Consider the following 22,155-nt stretch of genomic DNA (forward strand, 5'->3'; position numbering starts at 1 on the left):
GGCCTATATAATGTTCTTTGAATAATCCTTGAGTGCTTTTAACCAGGGCTTTACACCAGGGTTCCCTCTACCTAGAGAACTCTTCCCCCACCCAGATATTTGCATGTCAAGCTCCTTCCCCTACTTTGATAATCAGTTTTATGTATTAACATGACTAGGCTATAGACTCCAGTTATTCAATCAAACACTAACTAGGAGTTTCTCTGGTTGAACCTTGACTAATGTACCTCCTCAGGTCTTTACCCAAAAATAACCTACTCCAGTGAGGGCTTCCTTGGCAATCCCATTTAAAATTGCAACCCCTGACCATTTTTATTTCCTTTCCTGCTTTGTTTTTCTGCAGTGAACTTATCACTATCGAAGATAGTGTATATTTATCTTATTGTGTGCCTTTTCTTCACTAGAATCTGAGCTCCATGAGGATAGGAATGTTTTGTCTACTGTTGTAAACCCAGTGCCTACAACAATACCTAATATCCAGTAAAAATGAATATTTTGAGAACAGATATCAGGATTACAGAGAAGGTACACTTAATCCAACCCTCTTTCAGGGAATATTTCCTAGAGGAAACAACATAGTTAGGTTAAGGCATTTGTATTGGGAGGTGACATCTAGGGTAAGGGAATTCAATCTAAGTAGAGAGAACAGCAATTTCAAAGGCCTAACAGAAATAATGGTAATAGCTAACAAGTGTTGTATACTTACCATGGGCTGGGAACAGTGCATGTGTATTCATTCCATGAATTCTCACAATTACTTGAGGTAATTATAATAGTGTCCCAATTTTTAGAAGTGGAAATTTAGGCACAGAGAGATTTGGTAACTTGCCTAAGATCACATATCTGTGAAGAGGCAGAGGTGGGATTTGACCTCAGGCCGTCTGGCTCCAGAGCCTATATCTGCTCTACTAAAAGAACTGACATGGAAACAAAAACAAAAACAAACAAAAAAGCAACAACAAAGAAAAAAGAAAAGAAAAAACAAACAAAAACAAAAAGAGCTGACATGGTGCATATATAGAACTGTCCACAGCTCACCGTTCCTGGAGGGTGGAACGTGGGAGGGCATGGAGAGAACAGAGGAGAGATAGGCAAGCTGATGCCACATTCTGGGACTGGGTCTTGTTGCTATTGCCAACTAGCTGTGGATCTCTGGTCTTCAGAGGGGGGGATGAATTAGATGACATCTAAATTCCCTCCCAGTCTCATAGGCTATGTCTCTGGGTACCACCTAGCCCAGAATTGAGCCAAGTGTTGTTGGGGCAGGAGAGAGATAACAGCCATAGTCCACATGCTAGTTGAAAAGTCATGACTGACACAAACAGAACTACTTGACAACACCACAAGGTGGTCACAACTGGAGGCAGAAATCTGAAGACTTCACCTTGCAAATAGAGTTTCAAGAAGGCAAAAGTGTGTGGGACAGAACCCACAGAATGGGAGAAAATATTCGCAAATCATATATCTGAAAAGGTATTACTATCCAGTATAAAGAAGGAACTCCTACACCTCAACAACAACAAAAAACAATTAAAAAATGAGCAAAAGAGAGCTGGCAGATTAGCTTAATTGGTTAAAGCACACTGTTAAAAGACCAAGGTCAAGGGTTTGGATCCCCATACCAGCCAGCCACCAAAAGAAAAAAAACAAAACAAAAAAATGAGCAAAGGACTTGCATAAACATTTCTCCAAAGAAGATATATAAATGGCCACCAAGCTCATGAAAAGATACTGAACATCATTAGTCATTAGGAAAATGCAGATCAAAACCACAATGAGGTACCATGTCACATGGGTATCATTTTTAGAAATTGAAAATAACAAGTGTTGGCAAGGATGTGAATAAATTAAAACCCTCATGTATTGCCGGTGGGAAGGTGAAGTGGTAAAGCCTCTATAGAAAACAGTATGGCAGTTCCTCAAAGAGTTAAACAGAGAATCACCGTATGATCCAGCAATTCCACTCCTAGGCATATACCCAAAAGAATTGAAAGCAGGAACTAAAAAGATATTTGTAAACCCATGTTCATAGCAGCATTATTAACAATAGCCAAAAGGTGGAAACAACCCAAACATCCATCAACAGATGAATGGATATATAAAATGTGGCATATACTTACAACAGAATATTTATTCAGCCTTAAAATGGAACCACCACCACATTAAGGAAATTCTGATATATGTTACGACATGGACAAACTTTGAAGACATGGTGAGCAAAATAAGCCAGACACAAAAGGACAAATATTGTATGATTCCACTTATATGAGGTATCTAGAACAGGCAAATTCATAGAGAGAGAAGGTAGAATAGAGATTACCAGAGGCTGGGGGAAGGAAGGAATAAGGAATTACTGTTTAATGGGTACAGAGTATCTGTTTGAAGTAACAAAAAAATTCCAGAAATGGATAGCAGTGATACTTGCACCACATCATGAATGTACTAAATGCCACTGAATTGAGCACTTAAAAGTGGTTAAAATAGTAAATTTTGTGTTACATGTATTCTGCCACAATATAAAAGGTAATTTTAAAAAAATGAGTGGGATAGTGCTGTGGACTGATTGAATTGTGTCCCCCAGAATTCATATATCAGAAGCTTAATTCCCACAGTAACTGTTGAGGGTAGGAAATCGTATTATTGTAATTGAAAGGTGGGGCCTTGCAGAGGTGATTGGATTTTGAGGACTGCACCCTCATTAATGTTTGATCCATTTTTGTAATAGCAGGCATGGTTCTGAAGGCTTTAAAAGGAGAGTGCATGAGGAAGTACATCTCTCTGCTCTGCCATTTTCTGTCATGTGAGACCCCTCCATTGCTGTAAAGCCAACACCAAAGAAGACCCTTAGAAGATCCATGTGTTCCCTGGATTTTAGACTTCCTGGCCTCTGAAACTGTAAGCAATAAATTTTGTTTTCTTTACAAATTACCCAGTTCCAGGTATTTTGTTATAAGAAACAGAAATGAACGAATACAGATGGTTTCTAAGTTCATGGCCCTACACATTTCTACTCCGCAACATCTCATGCACAAAGTCACTTGCTCAAAGCCCAGAAGAACATCCAGTGATGGGGGCAAGCACGCCTCTAATTGGAGTAGGAAAAAAAAAGGAAAAAGAATTGGCAAACCTGACTGGCCAAGAGGCAAATTCCCTCTTCCCCACCTGCTGCCTGCAGTTGAAACTTCCTGCTGACCAATAAGTTGAACCAGAGCCTGTCCATTTGAACTTCTCCCTTTGGTGCTCTCTTCTCCCCCACATTCTGTTCAAGCAGCTTTGAGGGCTGTTGATGGAGGCAACTGGAGTCAGCTTGGTTCTAAACCTCTACGTCTTATTATGTGCCCTCGGACAAATGACTTAACTGTCTGTGCCTTAGTGTCCTTTGCTGGGCCATGGAGATAATGATAGTACCTAACTCATAGGGTTGTGGTGAGTAGTGACTTTATTTACCTAAAGAACTTAGAATAGTGCCTGGAACATAGTAAGCACTCTGTAAGTATTGCTGCTATTATTGCTGTGGTTATTTTATTATTCTCCCAGGTTAAGCATGCAAGCATCTGGATGTACCTTTTTTTTTTTTTTTTAACTAGTTTTTATTGTTAATGTTATACTTTTCAATTGGTTGTGGCAGCATCAGGTATACACCCCAAGACAAAGAGAGGCAGAGAGTCCTTGCAGTGACTTCAAGTTTCAGACTTCTTCATGATCTTTAGAAGGTATCCTTTTGGGGCTTGCTTATCATGCTGTTAAGTGTGCATGTTTAACAGTTTATTTTAAAGGAAAGTACAAAGGATCCCAATGAACACCAGATGAAGAGATGGATAGGGAAAGGTATGGGTGAAGAGGCAAGAGCTTTTATGCCATCTCTGGGCACACCACCTTCCAGGAACCTCCACATGTTCTGCTAGCCAGAAGCTCTCTTGCTGTATCTTTTTGATGGGGGTGGAAGCTAATGAGTGGGAATTATATAGTAAACAGGAAGGTCACCATGTTAATAATGCCTAATTACCTTCTCTCTATTCCAAGTTTATGTTTGCCTCTGGCTTCAGTTAGTTTCCTCAAAAAATGGACTTTTAATTGGAGATGTGCATGCAAAAAGTTTACTGTTAGAGGACCTCAGGAGCAACACCTGTGGGGTAGTGAACAAAGCAGTGTCAGCCAGAGGAATACGTTGAACTTCAGTGTGCTCACAACAAAGGCCTCAGCCAATCCCCTGGTGAACTCTGGAGCTGGACTGTCAGAAATGTTCCAAATTGAGGCTAGTGGGCCTTAACACTTTCTCACAATCAGTCAGTGGGTGAGTCATTGGGTGAGGTAGGTTTCTTCAGCTGAGGGCAATTTCCAGAGAGAGACTCACCTGAAATCTGTCAGCCATGCACCCTCTCAGCAGCTGGGCAAATGAATGTTTCAGTTCTGGAGAGGGAGGTCTCAGATGCACACGACAGTATCCACTACAGTCCACCCTTACACCACTTGCTTCATGGAAGATCTGGGAGCAGCTCCTTCAGAATTCTGTTTGGCCTTTTTTCTTGGAGAATCTCACAAAATAAAGGTTAAGGGATATACTACAAAGTCCATTGAGAATCAGTGTCAAGGACTTCCCAAAGAGAATACATAGAACTTTACCAAGAAATTTAGAATAGTTCCAAGAATATGCAATCCAAGATGCCAGATCTATATCAACTGGTTCATATATGTTAGTAGGCATTCCACATGCAAAATTATTGGATGGAAAATGCAGAGTATATAGACTCCGAGGTTCATCGAAAAGACTATAACTTGTATAGGAAACCAGAGGAGTTTAGAAAAACTGTAGATATTGGACACAATCTTTTGGAAGCTATCCCAAAAGTTTTTTCTGTGAGAACACTCTAACTTAGTCCCGCAAGCAAAGAAGGGTTAAATCCAAAAGAGATGGCAGGAATAGGCTTCTTAATACCTATGGAGAGCATTAAGGAGTAAATCCTGAGGCAGGTATGATTCTACCTCTCTTCTCACTTTTTGTTAAGGGCCTTACACTAGAAATAGGGGATTTGTATGCAAATAAAACTTTATGGATATTTTTTATTTGTTTGTTTTGGTAGCTTGCTGGTACAGGGATTGAACCTTGTACCTTGGTGTTATCAGCATCACACTGTAACCAACTGAGCTCATGGGCCAACCTCGCAAAAAAAATTTTCAAATGGGAAAAAGACCTATTGTCAGATCTCTAAACATCTTATTAAACATTTTTAAAATTAATATATAATTCATATACTATGAAGTTCATCTTTATAAAGTGTGCAGTTCAGTGATTTCTAGTACATTCACAAGGTTGTACATTACCCCAGAAAGAAACTCCGTACCCACTACAACCACTCCTATCTCCCCTCCCTCTAGCCCTTGGAAACTACAAATTTACTCTCTGTGTCTATGGATTTGCCTATTTCAGATATTTCATATAAATGGAATCATACAATATGTGGCCTTTTGTGTCTAACTTCTTTTAGTCAGCATAATTATTTTGAAATTCATCATTGTTGTTGCATGTTCTGATAGTTCATTCCTTTTTTTCTTGTTGAGTAATATTGCATTGTATGGATGCACTAAATTTTGTTTATCAATTGTTTATCTATTATTAGCTGATGAAAATTTGGGTTGTTTTCACTTTTAGACTATTATGAATAATGCTTCCATGAATATTCATGTACAAGTTTTTGTGTAAACATGTTTTTAGTTTTCTTGGGTATATATCTAAGAATGAAATTGCTGGGTCCTATGGTAACTCTATGTTTAATTTTCCAAGGAACTGCCAAACTGTTTTCCAAAGCAGCTGTACCATTTTACATTTCCACCAGCAGCGTATGGGGGTTCCGATTTCTGCACATCCTTGCCCACAGTTGTTATTTTGATTATGGCCATCTTAGTGGGTATGTCACTGAATATTTTGAAAAAGCCTTAGAACAAAATCAGAATAAGACCCAGCATAAACTGATGCCCTTATATATAAAACTAGAAACTCTCACCACGATCCTCAAGAACTGGAGGAAGGAACCTTTTGATAAAGGGACTGGTAAGTATTTTAAGTCAAAAGGATATTCAAAAAATAATAGTACTGTGCTAGCTAAGAAATTGAATGAAACAAATAAGGCAGATGGGCAATGAAGATGTTCTAAGGGAAAAACCAAGCATCCAATTTCTTTAAGTTCACAAGGGAATTAAAACATTAAAGGAGAACTCTGCAAATTTTTATTCATTCAGGAGATACAATGTCAACCTTAAGGTGGGACATCATTATGCAAATTGGAGTCAATGAACTACTCAGCTGGTAGGTTGTCTAATAATCCTCAGATACTCCCCATATCCCACAGTTGTTATACTCAGACCTCAGACCATGGAATATTCTTCCTTTCTTTCCTCCCCTGTGACATGACCCACCAACTTAATAGCAAGGATCTACTATGCAAATGGAATTATAAAAAAAAAAAAAAAAACACTTCCCTGATCACTTCATCCTTGAAATTCATAAGGATTCTTCAATTAAAAATGAATTATAGTTCACTTGGACTCTGACTTGCCTATATCTTTGTGTCTAAGTAAAGCCCAAATTGAAGATCACGGGGTGCAGGATCTTGGTGGGCCAAAAATTCTACTGGAACTCTCAGAATTATCAAGGCTGAACTCTTCAAGGTTAGGTTGACCCATCCAAAGCTCTACCCAAACTTGCTCAATAACCTCTAAAAGTAGAAACAAAATAGGGGCTGGCCCGTGGCTCACTCGGGAGAGTGCGGTGCTGATAACACCAAGGCCCCGGGTTCGGATCCTATATAGGGATGGCCAGTTAGTTCACTGGTTGAGCTTGGTACTGACAACACCAAGCCAAGGGTTAGGATCCCCTTACTGGTCATCTTTAAAAAATAAATAAATAAGTAAAAGTAGAAGCAAAAAAAGAACTAAAACCAATACTTGAAAGCCTACGAAAGACTTATACCTTATGTTACTCCTTGTACTATTCCAATTTTTCCCAGTTAAGAAATCTAATAGGAGAAATATACCTTTGTTCAGGACATTAAAGCCACAAATGTATGATTTAAATGATATTGAGGAGCTAGTCTCTTATCAAGTGAATCAACAAATCTTAGGGGAAAAAACTGACACATAGGCTGAAATGATCGCCATCACAATCTTGATAAGCAATTACAACACCTCAAACAGTAGTAAGATCTGAATTGATGTTAACTCCAGAAGGTAATGGTCTCCCCTCCAGTTCAAGCTGAAGATTGACCCATGGGGCTGGGGGATGGGGATAATTGAGATAATTTGCATCCACATAACTCAACAAACAGGACTGAGAACTGACGCCACCAGTGTCAACATGATTTAACAATTTTTTTTCCAGGAAATTCTTGCCCAGGAGCAATAGACCACAAACTAATAAATAACTTCACTGTTTTTGTCATGAGATTACTATAAGCCAACTTTTTTTTAGACAAACAAGTTGCTCATCTGGGCAAACAGTTTGCTTATCAAACAATGTATGTATCAGGACTCATTTCAAGACCTTTGCCTTACTATGTCCACTAATCCTAAACTATTAAGACTCAACCTTTGCCCAGTCCCAATCAGCTTTAATGGTCTTAAACCATTAGACACTGAAATCCAAAACCTTATAAATATCCTTCCCTTTTGTCAGGTGGGATAATCGTTACTGGTCCCTCCTTTTGGAGGACAGATTAGAACATAATGATTGGAGTTCACATTGATATGTGTTAACAATCAGGACTTGTAACATCCTGATTGTTCCTAGGGGCTAGAGTGCCACCCACCTCAGCGGGTAGTCTAGACAGGCAGGAACAATAAAGACACAGCTCCAAAGAGCTGAGATGTGGAGTTGTGGGCCTGCCTAAGGCAGCCCCCCTGCAAGCTCCTTTCATCAGGCCCAGGGCTTGGATTGAAGGGGACTCTCGGGGTGGGGGATGTAAATAAAGATGATTTTTTTTTTTTTAAATATGACCAGTGAGGGGATCTTAACCCTTGACTTGGTGTTGTCAGCACCATGCTCTCCCAAGTGAGCCAGGGGCCAGCCCTAAAGATGATTTTTGGTGTAAAAAAAAAAAATCCCTCAAAACAAAAAATCCTTCTCTGACCTTCCATTCTGACACACAACTAATATTCTGTCAAGGCAGTGTTCTCCCTGACTGCAGTAGATCTAATAAACTTAGCTCTACTTCACAGGCTTTCTGGTGATCTTTGGATGAGTTGACAATAGAAAAGCAAACACTACGTCGGTTTCGTGCTGATCAAGTTCCCTCCTCTGAATAATAGGTTTATAACAACTTTTTTTTCGGGTTCATGAAAAAGAAAATTGGGCGCCATTCAGATCCTAGCAAATTGCAAAACATCCTGTCTCAGTGCACCCCTTCACCCTGGCCTGGCCCCCACCCATTGGGTTCCTGTTGTCATTGACTACCAACTAATTCACTCTTAATGAGTCAGCCAGGTCTGCACACTTCAATTACCTGGACTTCCCCAACCCTTCCCGTAGTGGTTTAATTGTTGCCTATAGCTACACTTTTTAAAAAATCACCAAGGGCTTTGTAAACCACATCGGAAATCCCAGACTCCGTACAAAGTCTTCTCTACAGAGTGCAGGAAAGCACCGAATTTCAGACACCTCTTCCCGGACTAGACGAACCTATGGTTTTCTCTGAGAGCCCTAGGAGCTGCGGTTCTGCCTAGCTCTTACCCTAGGCACTACATGCAAGTCATCTACATGCAGGTCACCCACTCACTCAGCTGCGGAATCACATCTCTGCAACCCAGATATGAGAAGCTCCGCCTTCATACGGGCTTCTATTTAAACTGTTTGTGCACCTTACATCTTCGTGGCACAACTGCACTCAAGGGCCCTGGGCCTTCCTGCTTGGAGACTTTCCCCGGTGCCCCAGCATTTCCCCGGGGGCCCTGCATTGAGAGGAATCCAAGGTTAACGCCTTTAGCCTGGGTGGACTCCAGGCCGCGGAGGCAACGGAGGTGGCGGGGTTCGGTTATATCCGCAGGCCAGAGGAGGGGACGGGGATGGGGTGCGGACCTCGGCGGTCGCCCCTCGCGGGATTTGGGGGTGGGGCACGAGGGGGTGCTGCGCGTCCAGCGGCCCCACTGTCGCCCACTGGGGAGCATGTTATGGACACTGGCCGAGACAGAGGACTCGCTCTCTCGGGGACATTGCCCACCCCCAAATCTCCTGCGGGCTCCGCGGCTCCCCAGGGGGCAAGGCACGACCCTCCCCATCCCGCCGCCGGTCCCTGATGGTCCTCGGTGGATGCCGCTCGACTGATCAGAGGGAAGGAGAAGAGGGAAGTTTGCACCTACCTGCCCGCTTCAAAGTAAAGCAGAGGGAGAAGAATCCCTGGAGTCACTGTGCCGGAGGGGGGCGTGTCTAGAGCAGGACCTGGACTGGGAGCGCTGCCGCCCGCGCTGCTCAGGGCAGAGACACCCGGCCCTCTGTCTCAGGAGCTCAAATCGCCCCCGCCCCGCGCGACGGTCCCCTTCCACATCTTCAGAACCAAGCCCCTACTCAGTCCCAATTTTGCTGCCATCCTCCCTCTGGCATTCTGTTACTGGGTATAGGTTTGTCTGGCTGCCCCCTTGACCCTTTGAAAAACAAACCACTCAAAAGTCAAATGTTGGTGAAAATGGAAGTCAGCTTTTGTTCAGGAATACCAGTGATGTGAGGGGAGATGTTAGGCTAACCCATCTCTCCTGTACACTTGAAGGAGAATGGCCAGGCTAAAGCCATCTCAAAGATTTGGATTTACTTAGGCGTTTCTATAGGGGGGCTGAGGGAATGGAAGGAAGAAAATGAAAAGCAGGAGGGAGGGGACGGTGCAAGGGGCCGGGTGCAAGGTCTCCTCAAGGCTCCATCAGGTTTCTGCTCCCGCCCTTGCTGTTTTCTTGTGGTCCTACTGCAGGGGTGGAATCAGCATAGCTTTATTGATGTCTTCTTTGGTTTGCCAGGGTCAGGATAGTATCTGCAAGTTTGCAGCTCCAGGCTGACTGAAAAACAACTTTACATTCATGTACATAATGTCATCTTGCCCCATAACCAAGGTTCAAAATATCAAATAACTAAGGGAAAAGAGGGAACTCAGAGAAATGCATGCCAAGAAAAAAACTGTGTCCTTTTAAAATCTTTTACAACCCAGGGCTGGCCTGTGGCTCACTCGGGAGAGTGTGGTGCTGACAACACCAAGTCAAGGGTTCAGATCCCTATGTAGGGATGGCCGGTTAGCTCACTTGGGAGAGCATGGTGCTGACAACACCAAGTCAAGGGTTAAGAGGCCCTTACCGGTCATCTTTAAAAAAAAAAAAAAAAAAGATCCCCTTACTGGTCATCTTTTTTTTTTTTTTTTTTTAAATCTTTTACAACCCATGTGGTTTTAGGTCCCCGCATGGCTTCAGTCCTGCTCACTCCAACATTCCTTCTCTTCTCCTAAAGGACTAATCTGTACAACTGCAACCATTCTTTTTCTTTGTGAGTTTAACTAAAAGCTCTTTCTGAAAAGATTGTTGATGTTCATCCCTTAGCTCAATCTTTAAAAATCAGGAATTGAAAGCTAACTCTCAAAGGAGGGAAGGGGTGAGGGAAGAGGAGAGATTGGATAAGGGGTCATAAAAAATAAGTATGATTTGTAACAATTAATATGTCAATAAAAAAAAAAGCTAACTCTCATTGTCACTGGCTGCTCAGAGGGACAGGGACAGGAACTGCCAGCACTCAGGAAGTACAGTTTGTCATTACATTTTTGCAATATAAAACTGTACCCACATACACATTGCAATAACGCATATCAAAGTTATTAGAATTCTTAAGAGTTTAGAATCTCCTGCTTAGAAAACTGCTGCAACATTATAAAGCAAATAACTATAGGTTTAGAAATAGAAATTAAATTTTAAAATGGTTGCCTTCTATGGAAGGCAATAATATTTGCATATGAAACATAGGATGAACCAATTATTAATGAGGTAGATCAGTTTAAAATTAATTTTTCCTTCTAACTGAAGAGAAAGTAATAGACTGCATAAGCAGTGTTTTCAATTATATACAAACGTGAAACCACTTTCAGTTGCTGTATGACCTCCTCAGGTTCACCATGATGTCAGAGGAAATATTGATATATGTCCCTGTATAAATTTACATTTTAAATTCAATTCAGGATAGATTATGTCTCCAAAGAAGATATAATAGATATAGATATATAACCAATAAGCACATAAAAAGCTGCTCAATATTACTTATCACTAGGGAAATGCAAATCAAAAACCACAATGAGATACCACTTCACATCTATTAGGATGGCTATTATCATTATCAAAAAAAAGAAAACAAGTGGCAGTAAGGATGTGGAGAAATTGAAACCCTTGCACATTGCTGGTGAGAATATAAAATGGTGTAGCCACTGTGAAAAATGGCATGGCTATTCTTCCAAAAATTGAATATAGAATTACTATATGATCCAGTAATTCCATTTCTGGATACATACCCAAAAGAAGTGAAAGCAGGAAGTCATACAAATATTCGTCACACCCACGTACATGTCAGTGTGGGGACCCACTTGAAACTCCAGAGTTGGTATACAGATTATTTTAAACAGAAGGTATTTGACATCCAACAGATACAGAGAAAGAAAAAGTCTTGTTAGAGCTTCCCCTATCTTTGAGTTGGACTAGAAGCAGCAACTTCTGGGAAATAAGGTGTATTAGTCCGTTTACGTTGGTTATAACACAATACTTGGAGCTGGGTAATTTATAAAGAAAATGAAATTTATTGCTTACGGTTTCTGAGGCTGGGAAGTCCAAAGTCCATCCGGTGGCGGTGACAGTGACCCAGGGGTCTCACATTGCAAGATGGTGGAAGCAGAAAGAGCAGAGAGAGAGAAAGACAGACTCTCCTCTTCTTTTAAAGCCCTCAGAGCCATGCCCCTGACCACCGTTTTTAATCCATTCACTACGGCATGGTCCTACAACCCAATCACCTCTTCAAGGCCCCACCTTACAATTACCATAATAGGATTTCCCACCCTCTTTACAGTCACAGTGGGGGCCAAGTTCCTAATACATAAAACTTGGGGGACACAACTCAGCTTCAGGGAGTCTTGGAGGGAAATAATTCAATCCACTAAAAATAAGGCAACCCAAAATTCTTCCTCAGGGTAAATTCCCTGAAGGGAGGAGAATAAAACCTATCCCAAATCCCTTCTCTAGGGGATTTTTATGGCCTGAAGGAGACAGAGAGACCACTGTACCTGTATAGACAACATTACTGCATACATTTTATCTACTGTTTGCTCTGCTTGAGCAGGTTCAGAACATGCTACCCCCAAATATGGCACCTTCGCATATTAAATGTTTAAAGCTGAAGGCATTTGAGAAAGTGGCAGAAGCGGGAAGGTGTCTTTGACCTTCTCCTGCTGTTCTCTGCTGAAGCAGGTCATCAAACGTAGGAAGGATTTTCTGACCTTCCCCTGAAGCAGGTCATATGACCTCCTTATACCCAAAGGAAAGGTGTCCTTATCCCTGAAGACACAGGGTCACAGAGAAGAGTCTGAATAAACAAGCCTTTCTAAGTTTCCCCCAAGTTATTATCATTAGATTATACTCTTTTCGTCCTATCATATTTCTCCATGACTGCCCTTCTTCATCAAATCTAGTACAAAAATATTCAGGTTTACCTGTTTCTTTGGGTTTTCATTTCCTTATGAAGCCTCCCATGTCACATAAAACTTAAATACATCTGTATGCCTTTCTCTTGTAAATCTGTCTTTTGTTATAGGGGCCTCAGCCAATGAACCTAAGATGAGTAGAAAGAAAAATATTTTTCCTCCGCTATATCCTGAAAACCCATTCATCTTTCAAAAAAGTCATTCGTTTTCCATAAGTGCCTTTCTCCCCCTCTCCTTTGCCTATTAAGGTAGTATGTAGGCCCCAAATTCTAACCACCCCTTTGAGGGACACTTTGTTGAGTTCTCCCACATCTTTGCACATTGCGTATGATGGGGTCAGGACATGCTGTCCAAAAAACATGGCACCTTGACATTCGAGAAAACAGCAGAAGCGGGAAGGCCACACTCGCCGTTCTTCCTGAAGCAGGCCATAAACCCATCTTTCCAGAGGTACTCTTTTGATATCCATAGGAAAGGAACAATTATCTCTGAAGACACAGGGATGCAGAGAAGAACATGAAACGGGCCTTGCTAAGTTCCCTCAGTTTATTACCTTTAGGTAATAACCCCTTCATCCAATCATACTTTGCCACAACTATTCACGCTTCATCAAATGTAAGCATGAAATACAGAGATTTCCCCGTTTCTTTGGATTTTCATTTCTGAAGGCCACTGTGTCATGTAAAACTTATAGTAAATAAATTCGTATGCTTTTCTCTCTCTCTCTCTCTTTTTTTTTTTTTTTTTTTTTGCAGCTGGCCAATATGAAGAGCCAAACCCTTTTCTCTTGTTAATCTGTCTTTTGTTATAGGGGACTTTGCCAGGAACCTAGTGATGGGTAAGAAAAAAATCTTTCCTCTCCTACACACACATAGATAAACTATTTTTTTCTCCTATTAATCTGTCTTTTGTCAGATTAATTAATAGGTTCCTAACACCAAGGCACAGGGTTCAATCCCTGTACAGGCCAGCTGCCAAAAAAACCCACCATTATATATATATATATATATATATATATATATATATATATATATATAATTACATATATGTAACCCACAGGCCCCATTCACTGAAATTAGAGGATAGAGGAAGAGTCTTTCCTTCAATACAGCAGCATTATTCACAATAGCCAAAAGGTGGAAGCCACCAAAGTGCCCTGGATAAACAAAATGTGATATAATTTGTAGAATTGAATGGATATTATTCAGCCATAAAAATAAATGAAGTGCTGATATATGCTACAGTGTGGATGAGCCTAGAAAACATTATTATTTTTTTTTAAAGTGACCGGTAAGGGGATCTTAACCCTTGACTTGGTGCTGTCAGCACCACGCTCACCCAGTGAGCAAACCGGCCATCCCTACATAGGGATCTGCACCCATGGCCTTGGTGTTGTCAGCACCACACTCTCCCGAGTGAGCCACGGACCAGCCCTGAACCTAGAAAAATTATGCTGAGTGAAAGAAACCAGACACAAAAAGTCACATATTGTATGATTCTATTTATAAGAACATCCAAAGTAAGTCAGTACGTAGAGACAGAAAGCCAGCTAGTGGTTGCCAACGGCTGGGTCGGGGGAAGAATGAGGACTGACTACTTAATAGTTATAAGCTTTTCTTCAGGGGTGATGAAAATATCTTGGAACTAGATACAAGTGATGGTTGTAGAACATTGTGAATGTGCTAAATGCCAATGAGTACACTTTAAAATGGTTAAAGCTATGTGAATTTAACCTCAATACAAAAATTAAATTCAGTAAAGATGTAGTAGGAGTACATTCAGTTATTTCTTCCACTAATCACAACTATAAAACCTAGGCATTATGTACAAAACAAACATAGGAAGACTCTAAAAGGTGGAGAGAAGAAGGCAGACCAGCTGGGGCGTTGGGACCCAAGGAACGGCAGGGCAGTGAGTTCCCTGTATTTTCTTCCTGCCTTATATATTTCAGACTGGATGCTGAGCAAGCCAGCAGCCTGGGAATGCCAACAGGCACAGACAAAAGGAAGGACCGAGGAAAGCCTGCTCTCTCTAGCAGGCTAGCAAGACCAAAAACTTGGGCAATAATTGTTCTACTCCTGGCAACACCGAAGAAAAAACTACAGCTTTATCCACTCCTGTCACCAAAAGCTGAGTGGGGAGCCTAGACTTCCCCCCTCGCCAGGCTGTAATGAGGCACCCCAACCTCCCTGCCAGGGTGCTCTCAGAGAAGGCCAAGTGGGGAGCTGGGACTCTCATCCTCACTGAACAGTAATGAGCTCAGTCTCTCTCCCCACCGTCAATGTCAGTGGAGACCACATGGGGAATCTGGACTTCCGTTCCTACCTGGAGATAGCAAGGTGCCCCTCCCCTTCTTTGTTGGGGTGGTGTCAGTGGACACTAAGTAAACATGTTATCAAACCCAAGTCTGGCTGTCTGCCACCAAACAGAAACATATGACTCAAAAGCCAAATGTTGGTGAAAAAGGGCAGGCAGCTTTTTTTCAGGACTAGTAACCTGAAGGAAATGGTAGGATAATCCACCTCCTGTTCTCAAGTTAACCAAGGATTTTTATGGGGTAGAAGCAGGAAGTGAAAAGCAGGAGGGGGAGATGGTCGTGAGTTGCGGGGGCTACGTGTAAGGGGGCAGGTGCCAATTCTCATCAAGATTCCGTCTGGCTTCTGTTCTCATCCTTGACGTTATCTTAGGGTCCTGCAGGATTCTGAATTGCTTCGAGATAGAATCAGTGTAGCTTTATTGATGTCTTCTTTGGTTTCTTAGGGTCTGGACAGTACATGACTTATAGCAAGTTTGCAGCTCCAGGGTGACTGGAAAACAACTTTATGTTTATGTAAATTATGTCATTCTGCCCTGTAACCGGGGCTCAAAATATCAAATAACTGTGGGGAAAGAGAGAGAAATGCATGCTAACCTTGTATTATATTTTTCTAGACACACACACTCCTATTTCTGGGATTCAGCCAGCAAATTTGCCTTGCAAACTTCCTCCAAGTCTGAGGCCTGCTCCAGCCCTTTCCTTCCTTCTCCTATTTCTCCCTTCATCTTGAGGGGCTGTTTCAGTCTTGTTCACACTAACAGAGAGGCAGGATTTTCACTGCTGTCCAGTGGTAAAGAGGCCCAGTGGGGACCAATACATGTCCCCTTACACCCCCCAGCTGGCGTTTATCAGTAGAGGCCTAGTGAGGACCCTGTACTCACACCCCACACCCCACATGGTTCTAGTTAGGAGCCTCTCCTCATCCTGGGTGTCAACAGAGACTGAGTGGGGAACCTGGGCCTCCATCAGCAGTAACAAAATGGTACTGCCCCTTCCCCACCACAACAATATCAGAGGAGGTCTGCTAAAACAGAAGATTTAAATATCCCAGTCTTATAATGCCCAAATGTCCATGTTTCTTTAAAAAATTACTCATACCAAGAACCAGGAAAATCTCAACATGGATGAAAAAAGATGATCAACAAATATCCCCAACTAGATGCCACAGGTTTTAGAATTATCTGACAAGGGCTTTAAAAGAGCCACCATAATGTTTCAATGAATACTTAGAATACACTTGAAACCAATGAAAACATAGAATGTCTCAGCAAAGAAATAGAAAACAAAGAAGAGCCAAATGGAAATTTTAGAACTTAAAAATACAGTAACCTAGATAAAAACTCAATGGATGGACTCAACAGCAAAATGGAGGAGACAGAAGAAAGAATCCATGAACTTGAAGATAGAACAATAGAAGTTACCCAATATAAACAACAGAGAGAAAATAGTCTTAGTGTTGGAATGAACAGGACTGAAGCCATGTTGGACCTAAAACTGCATGGGTTCTAAAATATGTTTAAAGGAAGCAGGGGATTTTTTTTGTTTTGTTTTTCTTTGGGGCATGCATTTCTCTGAGTTCCCTCTTTTTTCCCATGGTTATTTGATATTTTAAACCTTGGTTATGGGGCAAGATGACATTGTTTACACGAATGTAAAGTTGTTATCCAGCCAACCTGAAGATGCAAACTTGCAGACTTGCATGTACTATCCAGACTGTGGGAAACTTAGGAAAGCATCAATAAAACTACGCTGATTCCATCCGTCTGGCAGCACCATGAGATAACAGCAAGGACGGGAGTAGAAGCCAGACAGTCTTGGTGAGACCTTGCACCTGAGGCCTTGCATGAAGCCCTCACTGCTCACGTTCTTCTCCCTCCTGCTTTTCATTTTCCTACATTTCATTCCCTCAGGCTCCTCTTTAAAAAACCCCTCAGTAAATCTGAGATTTTGAGATGGCTTTAGTCTAGACATTCTCTTTCAGGTTTACTGGAGATATGGGTTAGCCTAACTCCTCACCTCAGGTCACTGGTATTCCTGAATAAAAGCTGACTTCCATTTTCACCAGCATTTGAGTTTTGGGTTATTTATTTTTGTCTGGGGGCAGGCAGTTGGGCCTGCATGCCTTGTAACATTAGGAATCTGTGGAGGTATAACAAAAGACCTAATGGTTGCGCCACCAGACTCCTGGAAGTAGCAAGAAAGAGGGCAAGGCTGAAAAACTATTCAAAGAAATAATGGCTGAGAATTTCCTAAATTTGGCAGGAGAAATAAACCTACAGATTCAAGAAACTGAGTGAACCCCAAACATGATAAATTCAAAGAAATCTATGCCAAGACACATCAAAGTCAAACTTCCAAAAACTAAAAACAAGAAAAAGTCTTGAAAGCACAAGAGAAACTGTGTATTATCTATAGGGGGAAAAAAAAGTTTGAATGACAGTGGGTGTCTCATCAAAAACTATGGATGCCAGAGGAAGAGAACACAATATTTTACAAGTGCTGAAAGAAAATAACTCAACCCAGGGAGCTGGCTGGTTTGCTCAGTTGGTAGAATATGGTGCTGATAACACAAGGTCTAGTGTTTGGATGCCAGTACAGGTCAGCTGCCAAAACAAAACAAAACAAAACAGCAACAACAACAAAAAGAAAATAGCTGTCAACTCAGAATTCTATACCCAGCAAAAATATCCATCAAGAATGAAGGGAATGGGACTGTCAAGCTCAGTCAGCTAGAGCACAGCTTTGTGACACCAAGGTTGAGGGTCTGGATCCCCATATCAGCCAGCAAAAAAAAAGGGGGAAGGAGGGAATTAAGATGTTCTCAAGAAGAAATATTAGGAGAATTTGTCCTGTAGACCAACCTCAAAAGGATGGCTAAAGGAAATTATCTAAATATGAAGGAAATGATAAAAGAAGGTATCCTGGAACATTAGGAAGTAAGAATGAACAATGGAAAGATTAGAAATACAGTAGAAACATATGGAGGTAAAGAATACCTTCAATCACTGGATGGAGAAGAGCCTAACTAACCTATATCAGAAAATTAAAATTTTGGTCTTTGTAAGTCATTACAATTTTGTTCTATACTTTCTTCTGAAGCATAGCCTATTTATGCTGTCTAATTCAATCATAATGGAAGGTTTTAATTTTTGCAGCTTTTGTTTTTTTCATATTCACATTCACTATAAATCTTTAAAAAAATAATATGAAAAATAAAATTGTCTTTAAAATCAATGTAACTTACCACATAAATAGAATATAGGAGAAAAATCATATGACTGGCTCAATAAATGCAGAAGAAAATATTGGCAAAAAAATAATTCAAAGGAGTATTTAATTGGAGAAAGAGTACAGCATGAGTGAATTGAACATAGAATTTAGAGTCAGAAATACCCACATTCAAATTCTGACCATGCAATAAAACCTCTTGCAAGTTGATCGATTTTTCAGAGACTTGTTCTTCTTTTGTAAAATGGATTGTTTGGGAGATATTGTACATCAACATCCCAGAATCAGACACGAAATAGGGACTCAATAAATGATGTCCAATATGAATATTATGTTATTTACATGGGAGATATATATATATATATATATATGTACAACATATGCTTAGAGGTACATATATACGTATATATGCTTAGAGTCCCATATTAGTGGAAGACATAAAAAGAAGTATCTATTGGGGAAAACATATGAAATAACTAATATTTGTATCAAAGGGTAAAAATTTACAGCACATTACTACCTTATTTAAAGTTATGATTAAAATAAGCTCTCAATATATAGGCAATGAATAAGAATTTTCAGGCCTGGCCCATGGCTCACTGGGTGAGCGTGGTGCTGACAACAAGTCAAGGGTTAAGATCCCCTTACTGGTCATCTTTAAAAAAAAAAAAAAAAAAAAAAGAAGAAGAATTTGCACAGACAGAAAATTAGAAGAGTAGACTGCTACACAAGTGGAAGAGAAAATGTTAAGCTTTAAGAATATATTTTTTTCAAGTACAATGGCATATAATTAAAGAAAAATAACACATTTCCTACCTCAGTGTGTGCTCCAAGCATTCACCTTTCTGTTGAGATTTTCTTGGGCAAGGTGTCTTCTATTTTTATTATTTTTTATTTATTTATTTTAGTTTATTTTTTAATTTTTATTGAATCAAAATTGATTATACAAATTTTGGGGGTTCAACAATGAGATATGTTGATCAAATCAATATCACTAGTATATATATAGTTACAAATCATAATTATTATTTATGCCCCTTGTCCAATCTCTCCCCATCCCCCTTTTCCTCCCCCCACACCCCTCTAATTACCCTAGATTTCTTCTCACCCTCTGAAAGAATAATGGTTACCCTGTTAATTTGCTGCCCAAAAGATCTGTCCAATGCTGAGAGGTGTGATCAGATCCCCCAATACTATCACAGAGCAGATGCCTCTTTCATCACTCCGAAATGGGCTCTGTGGAGAGAGACATCCTCCTCCTTTCTTTATCTCTGCTGGTGACTCCCGTTGTGTTAAGACACTCCAGTGGCTGGCAGACGATCTGTGTGGTGGTTGTGGCATCTAGCCGCCTTCACGGCAGCCATGGTTATCGTGGTGGCTGTGGTGGGCCACCCACATGGAGAAGATGTTTTTGGCATGCTCCTTGGTGCTGGCAGTGTGCCTGGTTGTGGAGAATGTCCAATCCACAGCTCCATACCCCAGGTCCCCAAGTGGGTCCTGAGGCCCTGGCATGGTGTGCCTGGTTGTGGAAGGGGGTCCGGTCCCCTTCTCCATGCCCCAGGTCCCCAGATGGGTCCCAAGGCAGTGGCATGGTGAGCCTAGTTGTGGGAGGGGGGTCCAGTCCGCAGCTCCATACTCCGGGTCCCTGGGCAGGCCCCAAGGTGCTGGCGCAGTGAGCCTGGTTGTGGGAGGGGGGTCCAATCCCATTCTCCATGCCCCGGGTCCCCAAGTAGGTCCTGAGGCACTGGCACAGGGTGCCTGGTTGGGGGGGGGGGGGGTCCAGTCGCAGGGTGTCTTCTAAGATGTTTTTTTGTTTGTTTGTTTGTTTGTTTGTTTTGTCTTTTTCATGACCGGCACTCAGCCAGTGAGCGCACCGGCCAGTCCTATATAGGATCCGAACCCGCGGCGGGAGCGTCGCCGCGCTCCCAGTGCCGCACTCTCCCGAGTGCGCCAGGGGCTCGGCCCTAAGATGTTTTTAAGAAATTTTTTAAAACAAAAATGTCTTAATTTTTAAAAACTCAGAAAAAAATATTTAATGAAAAGAAATTCTGATGAAGTTGGCATGAAATAGGCACATTCCTATAGGGCTGCAATAGCTCATATTGATACAAAATAGGCTTTAAAAGCCAGAGCTTCATAAAAATTAATGCAGAACAAAATAGATTTTGCATTATTTTATTCTCAGAGTGTATTTTTAATAGATTCTTAATTTCCTTAACAGTGAATTAGTATTTACATGGCATTGTTCTTACTTACTTGAAAGGTCAAGTTTGGGCTCACAGTGCAGAGGGAGCTTCAAAGGCAGGACAGTTCTGTGAAGTCGGAGAACTTGTCCCACTCTTCCAGCCCTTCCCACAATTTTGAATTTCCTGTATCAAATCCTTTTCTGGGTAGAATACCTAGGGTGGATTCAGTTCCTGATTACTGAATGGGTTTGACAGCATAGCCCAAAGGAGCAGTGCAAGAGAGATGATGAAGACAGCATTCCGACAAGAGACACTAGAACTGTTTATTTCTGAGAGCTTCTCTCATGTCAACCTAAATGCCTCCTAATACAACTAAGCCTACTTGCTTCTTCTCTATCCATTGTTGAACAGCTACACATTGGGCTCCAAGTCAGATGTTAGAAACTAACGTCTCTGCTAGAGAAAGCTGCATCTTAGCCTAGCCTGGCTGTGCCTGGGACGTGACCTTGGCCCTCCTTCCACCAACTAATGGTGAGCAGAAGGCCCTCATGATGAGTCCTTGGAATAAGTTTTGTCAAAAGCCAGAGTGAGGTTGGATATTTGGCCAAATTAGACCATTCTTTTGAAGCTAATGTTGGGTCAAAAGAATCTCTTTCTCCCCTGTTGAGATTCAATATTTGAGTCTGAGTAATGAACTGACAATAGACAGATTAACAGGAGAAAAGGCATACAAATTCATTATGAGCATGAGGGCATCACAGGAAGGTGGGGCTTATATACCCTTTTCATAGAAGAGGGAATTGGGGGATGTGGGAGATTTTAGAGGAAGAGTAAATAATTTTTAGGGGAGATGAATAGGGCAACATTCTACTGAACTATGGGTATGATGTCAACTGTAGTCTTCCTTCCTGCTATATGCATCAATCTCCCCCAGTTGGTGAGATATCTGGGGGAGGGATTCACAACAATTGAATATCTTCTGGAAGATCCAGCCTTTTAGGTAAATAAGGGAACTTCAGAGTTTGAAGTCCAGAGTGGCATATTTTGGAGAATCATTTTCTGAGCCCCAACACTAATTTCCTTTTGGTTGACGTGGTGCAGCAAAATGTATTGATATGAAGGGTGATTAGCCATTAATAAATTATGCTGGCTGCTCTACTCTACCTGTCATGAATTATTCAGAGCTATAAAAGCATTTCAGTTTAAATAGTCACCATGGCTTTAGTCCAATTTAGCGAGGAGCTTGGGTTTCATCATATTTTTGCATGTCAGAATTGGAGCACAAACTAATAGTTCCAGGAAAAAAACACCAGATAGCCTATCCCATACAGAAGGTGAGGATCTATGCAGTGCAGAAATACGTGGTGGGGGAGTGGCCAGAGCCTTTGCTTGGGGTCCAGGATTGCTGGGTCCTGTCCCAAGCCTGGCACTGGCTTCACTGAAGGACTTGGGGCTCATCTGTTTGATCACGAGAAGTCAGGTTGGGGCATCAGAGTATGTCTTCCCCAATCCTTGACTGTAAGCATTTTAAAAACTATCAGTCTTTTGAGACTGTGTAAGGAGACATGAAAGAGTGAAGGAATCTATATGACCATATAGATTGGGAATGGGACTCGAATTACCAAGCATTAGGACCTCCACAGGAAACGCTGGACAGCTGGAGGTTTAGGAAGGCTAGACTCAGATAACCTGTTGATAAAGGGATGATTGATATGTCTATAAATCA

The 22,155-nt window shown here is 41.3% G+C and overlaps 1 non-coding gene across 1 annotated transcript; it reads left to right on the plus strand.

Annotated features, from left to right (window-relative positions):
• Positions 1-7,662: 7,662 nt before the first annotated feature.
• Positions 7,663-7,788, plus strand: LOC134385353 (U8 small nucleolar RNA). The gene has a single exon (XR_010024334.1). It is a non-coding gene; the product is annotated as a U8 small nucleolar RNA (small nucleolar RNA).
• The last annotated feature ends 14,367 nt before the right edge of the window (positions 7,789-22,155 follow it).

The sequence above is a fragment of the Cynocephalus volans genome, chromosome 8 (genome assembly GCF_027409185.1).
Source record: "Cynocephalus volans isolate mCynVol1 chromosome 8, mCynVol1.pri, whole genome shotgun sequence".
Taxonomy (NCBI): domain Eukaryota; kingdom Metazoa; phylum Chordata; class Mammalia; order Dermoptera; family Cynocephalidae; genus Cynocephalus; species Cynocephalus volans.